Source organism: Schistocerca nitens, chromosome 11, assembly GCF_023898315.1.
Source record: "Schistocerca nitens isolate TAMUIC-IGC-003100 chromosome 11, iqSchNite1.1, whole genome shotgun sequence".
Taxonomy (NCBI): Eukaryota; Metazoa; Arthropoda; class Insecta; order Orthoptera; family Acrididae; genus Schistocerca; species Schistocerca nitens.
The window spans coordinates 51,433,550-51,451,911 of record NC_064624.1 but is presented as its reverse complement, the minus strand read 5'-3'; the positions used below and the strand labels follow the sequence as shown (position 1 = coordinate 51,451,911).

General features: G+C 41.6%; 1 long non-coding RNA gene across 1 annotated transcript; it reads left to right on the top strand.

The window, feature by feature from the left end:
* The first annotated feature begins 2,775 nt into the window (after nucleotides 1-2,775).
* Nucleotides 2,776-7,817, top strand: LOC126213326 (uncharacterized). The gene is made up of 2 exons (XR_007541143.1): nucleotides 2,776-6,115; nucleotides 6,286-7,817. It is a non-coding gene; the product is annotated as an uncharacterized LOC126213326 (long non-coding RNA).
* Nucleotides 7,818-18,362: the final 10,545 nt, after the last annotated feature.

The following is an 18,362-nucleotide window of genomic DNA, read 5'->3' as shown; positions in this document are numbered from 1 at the left end:
GGGTCCAATGGACACCAGTCAGTGGTTGAAAAAACCGTCTTGCCTGTGACAGACAGTCAGGTGGAGTATGCATTTTCGTCCTTACCTCTGTCTGTAGTGAACCTGGGCCCCTTCAAACACTTTTAGAAGCTGTGGCTGTCAGAGTGAGGACAACACAGGTATTTGTAATCTGTAACATCTGTCTCCCTTCAGATGGTGAAGCACCACCCCATGTTTTGGCTGCACTCATTTCGTAACGCCTCCCACCTTTTCTCCTTCTAGGTGATTTTAATGCCCATAATCCTTTTTGGGGTGGTGCCAAGGTTAATGGTTGTGGCAAAGATGTTGAGGACCTACTAACTTACCTCGACCTTTGCCTCCTAAATACAGGTGCCCCCACACATTTCACTGTGGCATATGGCACATATTCGGCCATTGATGTCTTGGTTTGCAGTCCTGGCCTTCTCCCATATATCCCCTGGAAATCACATGAAGACTTGAGTGGTAGTGACCACAGGGCTCTGTCCTGAGTGTCCCACTCTTTTTAATTGTCGTCAATGGTCTTGCATTAGCAGTAGGATTGTCAATCTATCCCCTCTTATATGCTGACAATTTTTGTACTTTGTTGTGCTCCTCTTCTACTGTTGCGGCTGAACACCGGCTGCAGGGAGCTATACGGAAGGTGCAGTCTTGGGCCCTCACTCACAGTTTTCAGTTTTCGGCCCCCAAAACTTGTCATGCACTTCTGTCAACGTTCCACCCACCCCCATCCAGAACGTTACCTCGATGACCATCTCCTAGATGTAGTGGATACTTACTGCTTTCTGGGACTGGTCTTAGATGCCCATTTAAGTTGGCTTCCCCATCGTCGTCATCTTAAGGACAAATGCTGGCGCCACCTTAATCTTATTTGATGCCTGAGCCACACCGATTGTGGTGCCGATCGTCATACACGGCTTTACTTGCACGAAGCCCTCGTACAGTCCCACATTGATTATGGGAGGTGGTGTATGGTTCAGCAGCACGCTCTGCACTGAGTCTACTAGACCCTCTCCACCACTGTAGAGTGCAACTTGTGACAGGAGCCTTCCGATCGAGCCCCATGAACAGATTCCTTGTGGAAGCTGGCGTTCCTCCATTGAAGCTCTGGCAGCAACTATTGCTTGCAAATTATACTGCCCACATACATAGTTCGTCTTGCCATCCAAATTACCGTTGTCTTTTCCCCAACACGGTGGTCCATTTCCCTCAATGGCGGCCCACAACTGGGTATCCCTTCATCGTTTTTGTCCAGTCATTTCTTCATGAACTCGACACTTCTTCCTTATCACCTTTCTTGTAGGTCCACTTCTGTACACCTCCATGGTCCATACCTCAGCCACAGCTTCAGCTGGATGTATTGCAAGGCCCCAAAGACTCAAGACCAATCTACAGCCATGCGCCAGCATACTCTCTCTCTTCTTGGCGAGTTTGAGGGCTCAGAAATAATGTACACAGATGAATCACTGGCCGACGGTTTTGTTGGCTTCGCTTACGCTCACATTGGCCATACTGAACAACACTCCTTGCTGGATGGCTGCAGCATTTCCACTGAAGAGTTAGTTGCCATTTATCACGCGCTTGATCATATCTGCTGCTGCTCTGATGAGTCCTTCTTCATTTGCAGTGTCACCTTAGGCGGCCTACAAGCTCTCAACCAGTGCTTCCCTAGGCATCCTTTGGTACTGTTAATCCAGGAGTCTCTTTGTGCCCTCTGCACCAATGGATGCTCAGCGACATTCATATGGATCCCAGGACATGTTGGGATACCAGACAATGAACTAGCTGACCGCCTGGCCAAACAGGCCGCCAGTAAACCATCTCTGAAGACTGGCTTGCTGGAGACCGACTTGCTATTGGTCTTCCACCACAAAGTTTTCACGAAATGGGATACAGAATGGCACACCCTGAGTACACCAAGTAAACTCCATGCTGTAAAGGAGACGACTAATGTGTGGCGGTCATCCATGTGAGCCACTTGCAGGGAATCTGTTGTCTTTTGCTGGCTCCGCATTGGCCATACATGGATAACACATGGTGACCTCCTCCGTGGCGAGGACCCACCTTGGTGTCACTGTGGCTCCCTTCTGTCTCTCACATCTTGCTGGACTGCCCAATTTTAGTCACTTTGCGGCGGACTTTTAACCTTCCCAGCACCCTACCTTTGGTGTTGGGTGACAATGCCCCAACAGCAGATTTAGTTTTATGTTTTATTCGTGAGAGGGTTCTTATCATACCATCTAAGGGTGGGCATTTGGCCTTTTCTCTGAGGCCTCCACCTGCCCTCCATTTTAACTCTGTCACCCTTTCTTGCATTTGTTTGCCTTCGTGTTCGTCTTTTCCCTACATGTGTTCAGCTTGCCTTGCCTTTTTGGGGTGGACATTTTAATGTGTTGCAGAGTGGCTGGCTCATCGTCTTTTATCCTTGTGATCAGCCAGCCCAGTCCATCTCTCTATGGCTGTAATGCCTTCTTCTACTTTTGCTTGTTGTGAACATGTTGCCCATTTTTTATTCGTTCGATTCATTTATTTTTAGGTGTGGTTCCCCATTCCTTTTCCTCCTCTTACTTTCCCAAATGTACTTTGAGTGTTGCTTTATATTGAGCCTTGTTTGCATCAGGAAAAGGGGACCGATGACCCTGTAGTTTGGTCCCTGTATACCCCATCCAACCTTTAATAAGTTAATATAGTCAAAACCAAGCATGGTAGCCATTCTGTCATGGTCGCGATTGTGGTCGCGGCTCCTGAAGTACCTTGTACAGTGGTAGCCGCCTGACCACACAGGCATCACACTGTTGGTGCCTGAGCTGAAAATTCCCCATCTATTCCAAGGTATATGTGCCCATGATGTCAGGTACACAGGGACTCCAAGCAATGGATTACTGGCCAGGTAGCCATTGCCTAGGCTAGGTGGCACCCATAGGGAGAGCCCACGTTCTGATTGGGTGGCACCATGGTAGATGAGCTGCAAATGAAGCGGATGAAGTTATCTCCTGCTATTGGCAATACAGCCACAGCAGTCTCTGTGAAAGGACAATCCTCTTTCAGTGCTGACAAGTATGACCCTAAAATAGCCCCTTCCATGGTTATACAATGGAAGGAATGTAGAGCTAAGCAGCAAGCAGAAGAATACTCCCTGCAATACGTAGTTTGCACAAGGACTGATGGGGATTCATTCTTGGCCACAAAGCTTTTATTCTATGTAGAAACTATAGAGGGCAAGTTTGAGGAGGTTGCAGCCATTTACAAAATGAAGAGTGGGTTAATTTTAATCAAAGCAGTGTACCCTACCCAGCCACAGCCACTGCTCACTTGTAATAAGCTGCGTGATGTCCCAGTGACTGTTGTTTCCCATAAGTCTTAATATTGGCCAGGGCATCATTTCTTGCTGAGACCTGCTCTCACAATCTGGGCGTGATCCTGGAGTGATGGGGTGTACAATTTGTCCATCGTGTACGTAGGGGGCCAAAGGACAATAGGGTCACTACTGGAGCCTTCATCTTGGCCTCTGAGGGCAATTCGTTGCCTGAAAATGTTCACGTGATGGTATACCATTGTGGTATAAACCATATGTTCTCTTCACACCCTCCCCCCTCATGTCTGAAATTTAGCTACATATTTTAGTGCTGCAGCACTAGCCCTGTCTAGAGCTTGTGGACAAGTGCTGCATGCAAATGGTCCTTGTTCCCCTCCCTCCATCTGTGTCATCTGCAGAAAACACCCCCCCCCCCTCCCGCCCCACCACACACACACAAGATAGCACTGTTTCCCAGAGAGTGAAGAAGATATGAGAATAAAAGACTGGACAAACTTGCTTACCAACAGGCTTAAAAGAAGTAAAAGTGGTTGCACCCAGCACGTACGATATGTTCTATGCTACAGCTGCGACAGTGTCAGCCCCTTTGCCAGTGGTACTCATGCCCATTACACCTCCCACAGCGGGCCCTCTGGGCTGCACAACCAGGTCTTGTTCTCCTGGTGGTTAGGGACTCTCCTCTTCCTGCTTCCCTCACACATACTCTGGGATTGATGGCCTCCCGTCCTCTAGGGACATTGGTCTCCACCTCCCAGCTGGAGATGAATCACCTTCCTCCGGCTTATATTGCCAGGAAGGGGTCGCCCAGGACATTTCCTTCCAAGATTTCCGCCAGTCTACAACAAGACGCCAGTCAGCAGCTAAAGGAGCCACAGGCTGCTTGTAACAGGGTTGCAGTCATCATCTTTATGTGAAACTGATTAAGAGAAGCCCTTGCCATCATAAAAATCCTCTAAGGGGAGAAAAGACAAAAAAAAAATTCCTCCAAGAAGAAGGACTTTCCGGTGGCCCCCATGCCACAACACCCTGTCTGTTTATTTAAGTTGGAGATTCTGACAGCCTCTGAGGCCATAGTTCACATTACACAATGGAACATGGAACCTATGTATCAGCATAAGTAGCTTCGTTGGTCTCTTCATGGCCTCACAGTACATAAACATTATCCTCCAGGGGAATCAAAGCAGTTTTTCCACCATTTGGCAGAGTTAAATCTTTTAAGCACTTCCCCTGCCTTGCATTGCCCTTCAGGAGACTTGGTTTCCAATAGTGTGAACTCCAGCCCTTTGTGGATATTGGGGGTATTACAATTATCTGGCTACCTATGACATGGTGTCAGGAAGAATTTGCCCTTATATTCTAGACACTCTGTATAGATCTTGCAAACTTACTGGTTGAACTTGACCTTTGCCTCTTGAATGCTTGTACCCCCATACCCTTCAGTGTGGTGCATGGAAATTTCTTGGCCATTGACCTTACCATTTGCAGCCTTCTCCCATCCATCTACAGGAAAGTCCAGAATGACCTTTCTGGAGTGACCACTTCGCAATTTTCCTGTCCCTTCCTCAGCATCACTCCCCTGCATGCGTGCCGAGATCTCTGTGGTGCTTTTGCTTCTGGTGTCGCCCTTGACTCGCCTCTGCATGGAGATACCAATGAGGCACTTCCATTGATTTGGCAGCTGATTTAGCGATCTCCTGTTCCTCAGGCCTGCCCTGGCACAAGACAGTACCTTTGTGGTCATCAGAAATTGCAGAAGCCATTATAGATTGTAGGCAGTCTCCACAGTGTCATAAGCACTTCCCATCGATGGAGCATCCCAGTGTTGTGAAATGGCTGCGTACCCTCGTCAGCCACCTGATAAAATGATGAAAACAAGAATGCTGGAGCACTAAGTTTCAGCCATCAAACCACATACCATGTACTTCCTCTTGTCTATCCTTTAATGTTCTAAAACAGTGGTTGGAGTGAAAGCAATTACCTTTTATTATATGCCACCTGGAGCCATGTAACACTCCATTCAGTGAGTGGGAATACATCAGTGCCCAAGCCCACTGTCCTGATACAGCCCCAGGGGCAGACCGCATCCACAAGCAAATGATCAAGCACCTATCAGTGGACTTTCAGCGTCATATACTTGCCATCTTTAACTGCATCTGGAGTGAGGGCGAGCTCCCTTCACAATGGCGACAAAGTATCACTGTCCCAGTGGTGAAACTGGGTAAGCACTATCTAGAGATGGGCAGTTATCACCCAGTAAGTCTCGCCAATGTTATCTGTAAAGCCGTCGGTACACGGTCTGTGCACTCCAGCGTTGAGTGTGCCGAGTTTCTGACATCACAGTATGGAAAAAGCACGTTGGGGAGTCTTTCTGAATGTGCAGAGCAACGTTTAGCATGTCAGATATTCTGAACTTGCGTTTGAATGTTGACCAATGAGATGGAAGAACACCACCTACGTCACAGGCAGATCGTCTCCACTCAGTAGTGTGAGAACTTCAGAAGCAGAAATATGGCTGCCTGGACACATGACAAATTGTGTGTGTTAAAAGACGCATTCAAGGAAGAGCAGTGCTTACATAATGTGAAATGCAAGAACTATCATGATAAACATTCCCGGTCGGAAGCTCTAAGTATAGTGTTCCAGAAAGTGAAAAGTGTTTGGCCGCAGTTACAGGACCCAAAGGAATGCCAGATAAAGTTTTCCAATATGAGAAACATGTTCAACATGGACAACAACAAGAAGAGAAGAGAGAGTATGAAAACCAGATCAGGAACAGATGATGTAAGTATTTATTTTTCTTAGATTTGTCTGTTATAATGATATTGTATTTACTAGTGATCTAAGTAAATCGCAGCACGTTGTTTTTATAGCGTTTACTAGCGATATAAATCGCTGCTTGTTTTTATAGTATTTACTAACGAAATAAATAAATCGCTGCACCTTTGTTTTAGGTATACACACCAAGTTTATGGTATTTTAAAAATCTGCCATTCCTGGAGGAACATTATGTGCCACGGAAAACGAAGGCAACTGAGTACTTGTATGTATAACTGTTTCTACACATTTTGGAATCAACAGACTAATGTTAATTTATTGCTAGAACGTACTTGTTTGAAAGAAATTACGACTATGGAGTACTGTCACTTGGGAAAAAACTCTAGTTGCAGTTTCTATATTTCTGTATCTTGACACCTGCACAGTGGTTTGTGTTTGTTTGTTTGTTTGTTTGAGGCTGTAGCTCTGTGTGATTGGGGTGGCTGACCTAGTGTGTAGTGCTGGAACTTTTTTGTGGTAAGTAGTCGCTTTTTGGGTCTATTGTTCACGTATTCTGATGTTCGGTGGGGTTTTTGTGTGTTGTTGGGTCGGTGTTATGTACTGCATGTGTTGGTGCTTGAGGTTTTGGTATCGGCTCTAGTGGTTGATTTATGTATTGTAGGGGAAGTACCCGATTTCAATTTTTTGGTATTGTCAGTAGTATTTGAGCTATATAGATTATGGAATGTGTCCGATTCCAATTTGTCGTCGTAGGTATGTGTGTTTTGGGTTTTTGAGCTGCTGTTGACGTAGATAGGTCAAGAGAAGAGTCCGATTCCAGTTTTTGTTGTTTTAGGTGTTGGTTTTGTGGTATCGATAATTGTGGTGTGATTATAATTTTAGGAGTAGTATGTTTTTATTTTGTGGTATCAACAAATGCGGTTGAGCCATGTATGTGAAGGGAAGTGACCGATTCCTGTCGATTGGGATCATGGTGCGTGTATGTATTTATATTTAGTTTGTTCCCATGCAAAAACCCCCAATCTCCCGCGCTGGTCCCATTACTTTGATTATATTTTTGGAGGGTGATGTGTTTGTTGGTTTTATATGTAAAGCCCTTATTTCCAATGACATTACACTTTAATTTTATTGGGACAGTTCAGGCAGCATAAATATATACTACAGTCTATTTTCCAATTATTGCTTGTGGTACTGTTGTAAAGTAATGAGTAAGTGTGGAAGAAACTACAGTTGAGGTTGGTCAGCCAGCCAGCTCAAACAAACAAAAGTTAACTGTCATAAAGTTTTATTTCTGTTCATTGCAATTTTCAGTGAATAATTTCTATACAGTCTTCACTAAAATCAACCTGGGTGTTTTGTGTACCACTTTATTTTATGTTTCAGTTAGATGATGGGGGCACCTCCAGGGATAGTGATCCAGCTCCAGCATATTGTGAACTGGAGGCGGACAGTGCAACTAACAACATTGAGGATGTCTGCAGTTACAGTAGTATCAGTATGTTTGTAGCAAATGATCAAGCATCCTCACAGACAGTTCAGGAGTCACTATTTATTCAAATGTCCACACCTATGTCTTCATCTAAGAAAAGAAAGTAAAATGAATATGGGTCTGCAGTCACCTGATTGTGAAGGCACTCCAGGAAGATGATGATAGTGATGAAACAGATCTGTTCATTAAATTTCTGGGAGGAGAAATTAAAAAAAAAAATTAACTGTGACAAAAAGAAAAGACGTGTGTGATTAGAGCTAATGAGAGTACTGTATCAAGCATTAGATGAATAAATTTAATTTTGAAATGTAATTTGCTTCTAGACTAAGGAATTAAATTCTGTGCCTGTCCCACTACCTGTATCCTAACATTACCTTCTGAAACAGGGAGTAATATGGGACCATTTGTGTCTCCAGGCAGTGTTCCTTCATATGATCAACCTGACTGCAATTATTCACAGGCAGTTGTAAATAATTAACAGTGTGTAGCAAATCTCTCTAAATCTGATCAGATGGAGAACAGACTGCTGTATCACTCTTTTTGTGCACTATGATCAGCTTATCTAAGTAATTCAGCCATCCATTCTGAACCATATTATAGGAGCATGTGAAACATCGCATTATAACAACCTAATTTGTGTAGAATTAAATTCAAGGTTAATAGCAACATTATGTAATAGTGGTAGTTCCCATATTTATGTACTTTGGTTTTGTATGACAACATGCTGTCAGTGAGGTGAAATTTACCTGCTCTTTTTTAGTACTTATTTAATTGACAGTGTGAAATGATAAGTTCAATCATCTACATGATAAAAGGTTAACATTTCATGTATTTCAATTTAAAATGTCATTGTTAATGTGAATGCAACATGCTGTGTAACTTACTTTGCCCAAAATATGAGTGCAGTTCTCTATTCAGCTAAATAAAAGGGAATTTTGCAGTGAGTACTACATACATATAAAATACCAGACATTTTCAGTTTTTTTTTAAACTAATATTGTCGCATTTCCTGTCCTCCTGTTGATATTAACTAGTGCATAAGTTCACCTATTTGATACATGTTTATTGCACAATTTTGGAGCTATAGTTCCATAATCCTTCCCACATAACCAATTTTCTAGTCACCCTTTTTTTTTGGCAGTATGTTTAATTTCACTTTCTGTTATGACTTCCTTTGTAATTTTGGCTCAGTGTACCATCCCTTTTCTTAATATCTATTTTTTTTTAAATTGTGCACTCTGTTCCTCAGTATTCTTGTTGAACTTTTTGCTTCATTCAGTGGTATGGTCATGTGTCTGTTTGCAAATGATAATTACAATGTTAAGGGCAGCAGTTTACTGTAATAAGCTTATATGTTGTTTGCAAAGACTGATTACATCTTCCAGTACTCAAACTGGCATAGAAAGTTTTGTTAGTTTCTAAATAATGTAGGAGTAAAGAAAACTCACCAATTAGTAGAAACATTGAGCCAGCAATATACAGAATAAATAATGAATTTTGGATGAAGAGAGGTACAAGTACATTATATAATCTCACAAATATATACTGAACAAAGTAATGTAATTTGCTTCTATGGAAATGATTTTTCGTTGGTACTTAAGGAAGGTATTGACGTGCTGTGTCTTCTGGTAAAACTGAAGAATTGTAGGGATGAAAACAGAAAACATAGTACAATAGATAATAGTATTGGGCCAGCTGCTCTTGTAGGAGCTGAATCCAGACACAAATGAATAGACGAGGGTTGGTTTTTTCATTATACTCTACAAATCATTCACTTGCTAGCAGATTTTTTTGACAGTATAAATAAAAGTCCAAGATAACTGCCCAGGGTTTTTAAGTGGGAGGAGGTGAATGTATGAGGAAGGTCTTATGGTGTAACTTGTTAGTATTCTTTAGCACTGTGGCAATTATGTGTGTCATCTAAATTTGGATGCTTGGCGCACACACACAATAGCTAAATTCCCAATAGGGTTGTACACTGAATGCAATTCACATAAAAAGCTGTCATTCATTGATAACTGCTGTGGACCCCAAGATTTATTTGCATTTAAATAAACTGATTATACATAAGCAGCAACATATATAACAACAATTTTGGAATATAACTGAGATGCATGAGGCCTCAAAATGGTGTGGATAATGTAATTAAAACAATTAACTTGTTACCAAATCATGGTATTGAAAGATATCTGACAGAGAACATACGCCATGGTTTTCATTTCAGTCCAGCTCTATGGCAGGTAAAAATAACATTCATAAACTTCATCTTGCACATCACTACACTATTCACCATCTCTCTGGATCTAGCTGTTTGCCATATGAAACTCACCATTATAGCTTGTGACAAGTTTTAGCAACATACATTTCAAGGTGAGAGCTCCCTGTACAGTTTTACCCAATGAGACTCCAAAAGGTTACTGATGTGAGTCAAGAAGCACAGTGTGAATGTGTGTTGTGTTCATTTAACTAGAGGTCTTTTGGCAAATTTCACCAGTGTATTTATCAAATGCAACAGAAAACATCAGGTGGTCCACTCGCACATTATGTGGTTACTGTTTCTAAGTGCTATACTTGCTTTAGGTCAAATTTAGACTGATATTGTTAAAAGAAATTAAGTTGATAAGGACTCCCAGTTGATATACCAAGAATAGAGGGAAAGGGGAATTGACTTCCTCCACCGGAATATTAGGGGATACATATCAAAATAAGTGGGCAGCTAATTTGATCTGGAAGATCCTAGTGGTTGGAAAGGAACTGATTGTCAGTTGTCTGCCCAAATGCCTTACAATGACATGTAAGCTGTTATCAGTAGGCTAACCCTACTTTAGAAACATTCGGGTTTAGTTACTTTCGTCATAATAAAGTCAAAAATGGGGATACAAAATTCAGTAAGTTAATATATTTTCATTCATTAATGTATTACAAGATAATACTTGGGGTATCCCATCTCTTAGACAGAAATATTTATTGGACAAGAGAAAATAAATATAGCTGTAACAATTTGAGTTTGAGAGTAATAGAGATGTTCAAAAGGATCACAGTAGAAGGAAAAATTATCTCTGTTACTCTTCAATGAATCTGTTGCACAGAAATGATTGTAATGTGCAGCTATAAAACTCTGACAATCTACCCTTTGCATTAAAATGTCTGGCAATGTCATAAGTGTTTTCAAATGCAAGTTAAAGATGTTTCTCCTTAATAAAGCCACCTAAACTTCGAGAAATTCTTGAACAGAAAAAGGCATTCATACTGCAAAAGAAGCCTGTAAACAACCAGCATGTACCCATCAATATTTTTTACTTTGTTTTTAAATGTGTCTGATGTTTGCTCAGTTCACAAGTTCCACATCATAATGTTTATTGTAAATGTTATTTATGGGACGCACAGCTAAGTGACTTTACCCATGTTATTAAACATAACCTTGAGAGCAGCCATTTTTGTGAGTCAGTGTAAATTACTTAAGTAAATGTTTGAAAGTTTGGATGCTTGAGAGACAAATATTAGGTTTTCCACTTGGCTGCACAATAAAAGCAAAGTACTTGAAAACAGTAGCACTGGTTAACAGTCACTGTGCAGTCCAATATTTCTTTACACACATGTAAAATGGTTTGTCATAAGCAGCAACATACATAATACAACACACATCTGTTTGGGATAGAACTTGGGCACATCTGGTCTCAAAAGGCTATAGATAATGTAATTAAAAAAATTAATTTGGTATACAATCATTTTATTGTAACAAGTATTTCATTACAACCCATGAGCTTTCATTGAGCTTTAACATTTATCTACCACCTTCCTGCATCAACAGACTCCTGTTGCCATGGCACAGAACCTACAGTGTTGAAGTTTGTTCCTGAATTGGTCCCTAATTCTCAATGCATTTACTGTAGGATTCTGTCAATTTTGTTGCTGAACGCCTTCCATAATAGATGTGAATGTGCTGTTACCAATTTCAGGTGGAATGTAGCATTGGGATTTCTGTTCTAAAATGAAACTGTGCAGCACACAACAAACTCTTATAACAATATCCACCTTCTCTGCTGAGAGTAGAATTGGACTGAGCAGAAACCCAAATTTATTTGACATCATGCCAAATGCATTTTCAACGACTCTTCGAGCCCTGCTCAGTCTATAATTGAACACCATTTTTCCTTTGAGAGGTCTCTTTTTCAGGATACCCCTTATCATATACTCTTTCAATGCAAATGCATCATCAGCAAAAATATGTAAGGCAGTTCCACATCACTGAAACACTATATTCTCTGGTGCTGGCAAATTCAGTTTTTTATTATTCAAGGCTTCAGTCAATTTACTGTTATTGAAAATTGCTCCATCATTCACCCTCCCATTTGCACCAACATTTACATATACATATTTATAGAGTGCATCAACAATTGTGAGAAGAACAATGCTGTTGTTTGCTTTGCGGTCTCTGAAGTATGCACCTTCAGATCTTGGTGCCCTGAAGGTAACTTTTTCCATCAATAGCACCATTGCAATGAGGGAATTGCCAGGACACATTTAATGAATGAGCAATGGTTTTCCACTCACTAGCAGAGGCTGGAACCTGATATATATATATAAAAAATAGAGGGAAACATTCCACGTGGGAAAAATATATCTAAAAACAAAGATGATGTGACTTACCGAACGAAAGCGCTGGCAGGTCGATAGACACACAAACAAACACAAACACACACACAAAATTCAAGCTTTCGCAACAAACTGTTGCCTCATCAGGAAAGAGGGAAGGAGAGGGAAAGACGAAAGGATGTGGGTTTTAAGGGAGAGGGTAAGGAGTCATTCCAATTCCGGGAGCGGAAAGACTTACCTTACGGGGAAAAAAGGACGGGTATACACACACACACACACACACACACACACACACACACACACACACACACATATTGTGTCTGTATATGTGTGGATGGATATGTGTGTGTGTGTGTGTGTGTGTGTGTGTGTGTGTGCGCGCGCGAGTGTATACCCGTCCTTTTTTCCCCTAAGGGATTGGAATGACTCCTTACCCTCTCCCTTAAAACCCACATCCTTTCGTCTTTCCCTCTCCTTCCCTCTTTCCTGATGAGGCAACAGTTTGTTGTGAAAGCTTGAATTTTGTGTGTGTGTTTGTGTTTGTTTGTGTGTCTATCGACCTGCCAGCGCTTTCGTTCGGTAAGTCACATCATCTTTTTTATATATATATATATTGGCTGTACAAATGCAGTTATTGACTTTCATATTTGAATACAATGAGATGTATTTGAAACAGTTTCTGTGAAACAAAATGTTTTTCTTGAAATAGTCTATAACCAGCGTTATCTCACAAAACTAAAGGTTTGGTTCACAAAACAGGTACTCTCATTTAAAGTTACAATTCTTAGCATGAAGGAAATATTTCAGAGTAGTACACTGTGCAAAAGAAAGATTCTGTGTTGCTACTCACCATCTTATTGCAAGGAGTGCAAAATCAGTTACACATGAAATGCAATGTGGGTTTCATGTCACTGAGATTTGTAGAGTGATTTTTGCTTAAACTAAATGTTATGAATGCTGTTTCACTTAAATCATGATGGTGCTAGAGTAAGATAGTGGATCTCCAGTTGTAATATATCCTGTTTCATGACTTCTCGAGCTGTTAGTCAAAGCTGCATAATAAGATTATACAGTTAGTCTAAATCTGTGGATGAATAAATACCTAATACGTACACATACCTTTATACAAGTATCCTCCAAATTGTTTAATATTGCTTGAAGGATATCTGGAATTACCTGTGGTAGAGTATTTCGTGCTATTCTGGTAGCACATGCCAGCGACTGGAAAGTTTCACCAGTGGCAAGAAATCTTAAGGTAACAGCGAGTCTATAAAAGAAGTAAGTAGAAGTTACGTATGTTAACTTCTTGCTGCTATAATAATCAGTGTGTAAGACACGTACCTATCTCTTTGTTTTATCGATTCCTGCATGTTCATATCTTGCCTACAGATATCATTTTCAATTATAATCAGCAGTTTCATGAAAACTTCCGAATCCGTTCATGTAAAATTCCTAAATGAATCTGGATCTTCAAACCTATAACATGACAAAGTAGATGACATCTAAAACTGCAGTATATGAAATGCTTGAAGAATATTCAGGAATTGAAACAGAACTGCGGACAAACTAGCTATGTTTACGTACCTCAGCTCATTGTGGAGTATATGCAACGCTCCTGTCCCAGAATTGTGTCATTGAATCCACTCTGTTGTCTACTGTCTCCTTCACTTTTTCTCTCCTCTCGCCATTGATAATTCCTAGTAAAGCTAAAGCAGCCAGTTTACGCTTCTTCATTTCGTGAACACTTGTCTATATGCTATTTAGCTCATGCATGCCAACTGTAGCTAACAACTGCCGCTGGAGCATGCTGCCATCACATGTGAGCACGCTGGGATGCACGTACCGTATGCACAAGTTGCATCGTTTCTGAACGTTCAGCAGCACGGTGGACTCAGCACACTCAAAGTTGGAATGCCCGGCCTGTATGTCAACGGCTTAAGTTCCTTGAATGCATGCTGAGCCAGCGGCTGTGTTGTCTCCTTGAGTCTCGAGGTCTTCTGGCTTCAACTCATGTTGGTTTTTGCTGTGGCCTTTCCACTACTGATAATGTGGTTTACCTGGAGTCTGCCATCTGAATGGCTTTTGCCTGATGTCAATGCCTTGTAGTCATCTTCTTCGACCTGAAAAGGGTTTATGACACAACATGGTGACATCACATACTTGCTACCTTACAAAAGTGGGGTCTCTGTGATATGCTCCTGATTTTTATCAAGAATTTCCTTTTGCACCATATGTTCTGGGTTTGAGTTGGTGCTTCTCACTCTACCCCCCCCTTCCCCCTCATATACAAGAGAATGGGATCATGCAGGGCTTTGTACTGAGTGTCCCTCTCTTTCTAGATGCAGCTGTGGGGTCCTCAGTATCACCCTTCTTGTACACTGATGACTTTTGTCTCTAGTATTTACTTCTCTAGTGTGAGTGTTGCTGAATGTGACTGCAAGGCAGCATACAAAATGTGCAGTCATGGGTCAACAGTCTTGGCCTTCAGTTTTCAGCCACCAATACTCACATCATGCACTTCTGTCAATGCTGTACCATTAATCCACAACCAGAACTTTACTTCGACGACCAACTACTCATTTTGGTGGATACTTATCGCTTTTTAGGACTGGTCTTTGATTCCTGGTTGATGTGTTCTCCCCATCTCCGCCAGCATAAGTGGAAGTGCTGGTTTCACCTCAATACTCTTCTCTGTCTGAGTAACACCAGCAGGTGTGCAGATTGCACAACCATTCTGCAGCTTTACAAAGCCCTGATACATTCCTGTCTTGATTATGGATGTCTTGCATACTGTTCGACATCACCCTCAGCATTGCAGATACTGGATCCAGTACACCACTGCATGGTTTGACTTGCAACAGGGGCCTTTTGAACTAGGCCTGTGAACAGCTTACTCATGGAGGCTTCGGTACCTCCATTGTGGATCAGGTGCCAACAACAGCTTGTCATCTATGCTATCCATGTTCACAACTCCCATAAGTGTCCAAATTACCATCTCCTCTTTCTAAAAACGGAAATACATTTCCCACAATGGTGGCCTGGATCAGGAATTATGATCACAATCCACCTCCAGGCACACTTACGTACACCTCTGTGGTGCATTCCATGGTCACAACTATGTCTTGACCTATCACAAGGTCCAAAAGGCTCAGTCTCTCCGCCCGCCACCACAAAGTTTTCTCCATCCTTTGTGCATCCTGAAGATCAGAAGTAGTCTATACTGGTTGCTCAATAGCCACTGGTCCCATGGTCTTTGCTTATACTCGCACAGGACATACTGAAATCTGTTCCTTGCCTGGTGGCTCTTGTGTTTTCACTGTGGAGTTGACAGCCATCACTTATGCTCTTGAGCATATCTATTCCTTCACCAGTAGGTCCTTTCTCATCTGCAGTGATTCCTTCAGAAGTTTGCAAGCCTTCAACCAATGTTACCCTCATCATCTCTTGGCCATTGCTATCCAGGGTTCCAAGTATGCCCTCGAACAATGTGGATACACAGTGACCTTGGTCTGGACTCTGGGTCACATTGGGATCTCAGGCAATAAAGTCGCAGATAGCCTGGGCAAGCTGGCTCCCAGCAAACTAACTTGAGATTGGTATTCTGGAAGCAGACCTCCAGTCAGTATGATACCATGAAGTTTTAGGAATTTGGAATATGGAATGGATTATTATGACTTTACCAAACAAACTATGGATGATAAAGAAGGTTATGAATCTGTGGAGGTCCTCCATGCAGGTCTCTTGCAATGATTGTCCAGCAGTTTGCCAGCTCTGCATCAGCCATGCGTGGCTGACTCACGGCCATATGCTCATTCCTCCACCCAGAATGGGCTGTGGCTGTCTAGTCTTGGTGGTCCAGCCTGGTCATCACCCTACCTACTCTTTTGTTCTTGTTCCCTTCACTCACATGGTCTGTTAGATTTTTCATCTTTTGTCTGTTTGTGCTTATCTTCCCCTGTCCCCATTGATAGTCTTTCCTAGTCAATTTCTGAGTTGAGTACCTCTGGTAGGTGGCAGGGGCTGGGGGATGTGTATCTCCTCATTGCATCTGCTCTCAGTTCTGTGGCTGTTCAGTGGCTGCTCCCTTGATGGGCAACCTTGCCTGCCTTTCTTCCTCTGTCTCCTTTTCTTCTTTATATCCCTTAAATCCCTTTAATTGACGTTTTGTAGAATTTGAGGTTTTCTTTCTCTGGGTTGTGTGTGGTATGTGCTCTCTTAACTTCATTCATTTAGACCTGTCTGCTTGAGGAAAAAGGGACTAATGACTTAGGAGTTGGGTCCATTCAACCAGCCAAACAACCAATCAATCAACCAAACAGCCAGCTGTCTGTGTCTGCCTGCTATGCTCTCTCTCTGTCTGTCTGCTGCTGCTCTCTCTCTCTCTCTCTCTCTCTCTCTCTGTCTCTCTCTCTCTCTCTCTCTCTCTCTCTCTCTCTCTGTCCATCCTTTCAAGGTCCCTCTCTCTCTGACAATCTGTTCCAGCCTCCCCCCCCCCCCCCACTCTCTCTCTCCACATTATAACACCCACCTCCATTGGAGGTTGCTAGTACTTTTTAGTATTTTGTCTAGATGGTAAGTAATATGTGTACCTAGCTTGGTTGAAGTTGATGCAGTGGTTAATGAGGAGATGTGGAACATATACCCACTTTCATGATATTTATTGATACTGTGTATACTAGTTGTTGCTTGGCATGTGAGAAATAATTTTCGTTGATATTTGTTTGAGAATCTCTTACTGATGTGGCTGGCTTTCAGAGTAAACAAAGTTTTGATTTCAAATATTTGAATTGTGGCACCACATTTTCTCTCTGCCTGGTGGTAACTGATGAGTATGCATGATTATTAGTGTTTTGACCTTGTCAGCCTCTACCTGAGATCTGTTTGAAAGTATTCTCTCTCTCTCTCTCTCTCTCTCTCTCTCTCTATGCTCCCCTACCTCTCTCTAAGAAAGGGTCATGTAAGGGAAGGGCATGAAAGCCTTGAATGCATCACTTTTGTTTTCCTTTTTTCAGTTTCCTGGAGATCCATTAAAGAATGAGGAGCCTAGTGTTGGGGTAAAGCAAGATTCAGAATTGAAACATATGGATTGCTCTGAGCTTAATGTAAGTTTTCATAGAGACACTGTATTGTCTATGAAGTGTAGTAAAAATGCTATGACATGAATATGGGGCATTCAAGTTAAATTATCAGGGAATGTGAGCAGTTGTAACCTATGGTACCAGCTATTTTCAAGAATTTTTGTAGTATTTCAATTGGCTCAAGTTAGGGGTGTTACATGTTGGTTATTACCAATAGCATTTTAACAGCACTTGCTACAAGCATATTTTTGCTAGCTATTACCCTCGCATCAATGTTGTATTATGTTTGTATGTAATGAATGTCTTTAAATACATATTTGGTACCAATATAGCAGTGAAGACTTCCTCTTAGAAGTAATCGTCAATCTAGTTTTCTGCCTCCGTATCATGCTATAACAGAAGACCTGGAAGTAAGATATGTGGTGGATGTGTAGTTTAGACTTCCCAATCACTATTCACTGAAGTATTTTCATCATCACTAAAATCCTGCATTGGCTGTATGTAATTCCTTATGTTTTTTCTCCAGTACACTACATAAATTTGCATTGTTTCCTAAAGAGCAGGCACTGAAAATAGATGGTGACAGAGGAGAAAGCTGTGTAAATATCACTAAATTTGGTAAATGTTGGTGATATTGTATGGAATGCCATATCAATTTAATTGACCTCTTTTTTATGGGTTTATAGGTGGTAGATTATTTGCATCTTTTATATTTGGGGGTATGACCACCCAAAAGAGCAGGCCCTAGTGCCACTGAAATCAAAGTGGATTATATGACAGGAAAAGAAAGTAAATGTATGCCAATATAACACTTACACAATGGCGGATAGCAAAACCAGTGACATTAGAACTGATTTGGAAGCATTCAGACACTGGTTCTTCTCAAGCCAAATGAATCTCTGTGAAGATGGATATACACATAAAAAAGAATATATTGAGAGTTGTCATACATACAAAAGTTAGAAAGCAGTTATAATTTACAGATTGTTTTCTTCTTTCAGTTTGTTGAAGATGGATCTGGAATCTCTTGGTCCACCGACTTTATCAAGGAGGATCCTGAACTAAATGTGGAAGTTGATATAACTGACAG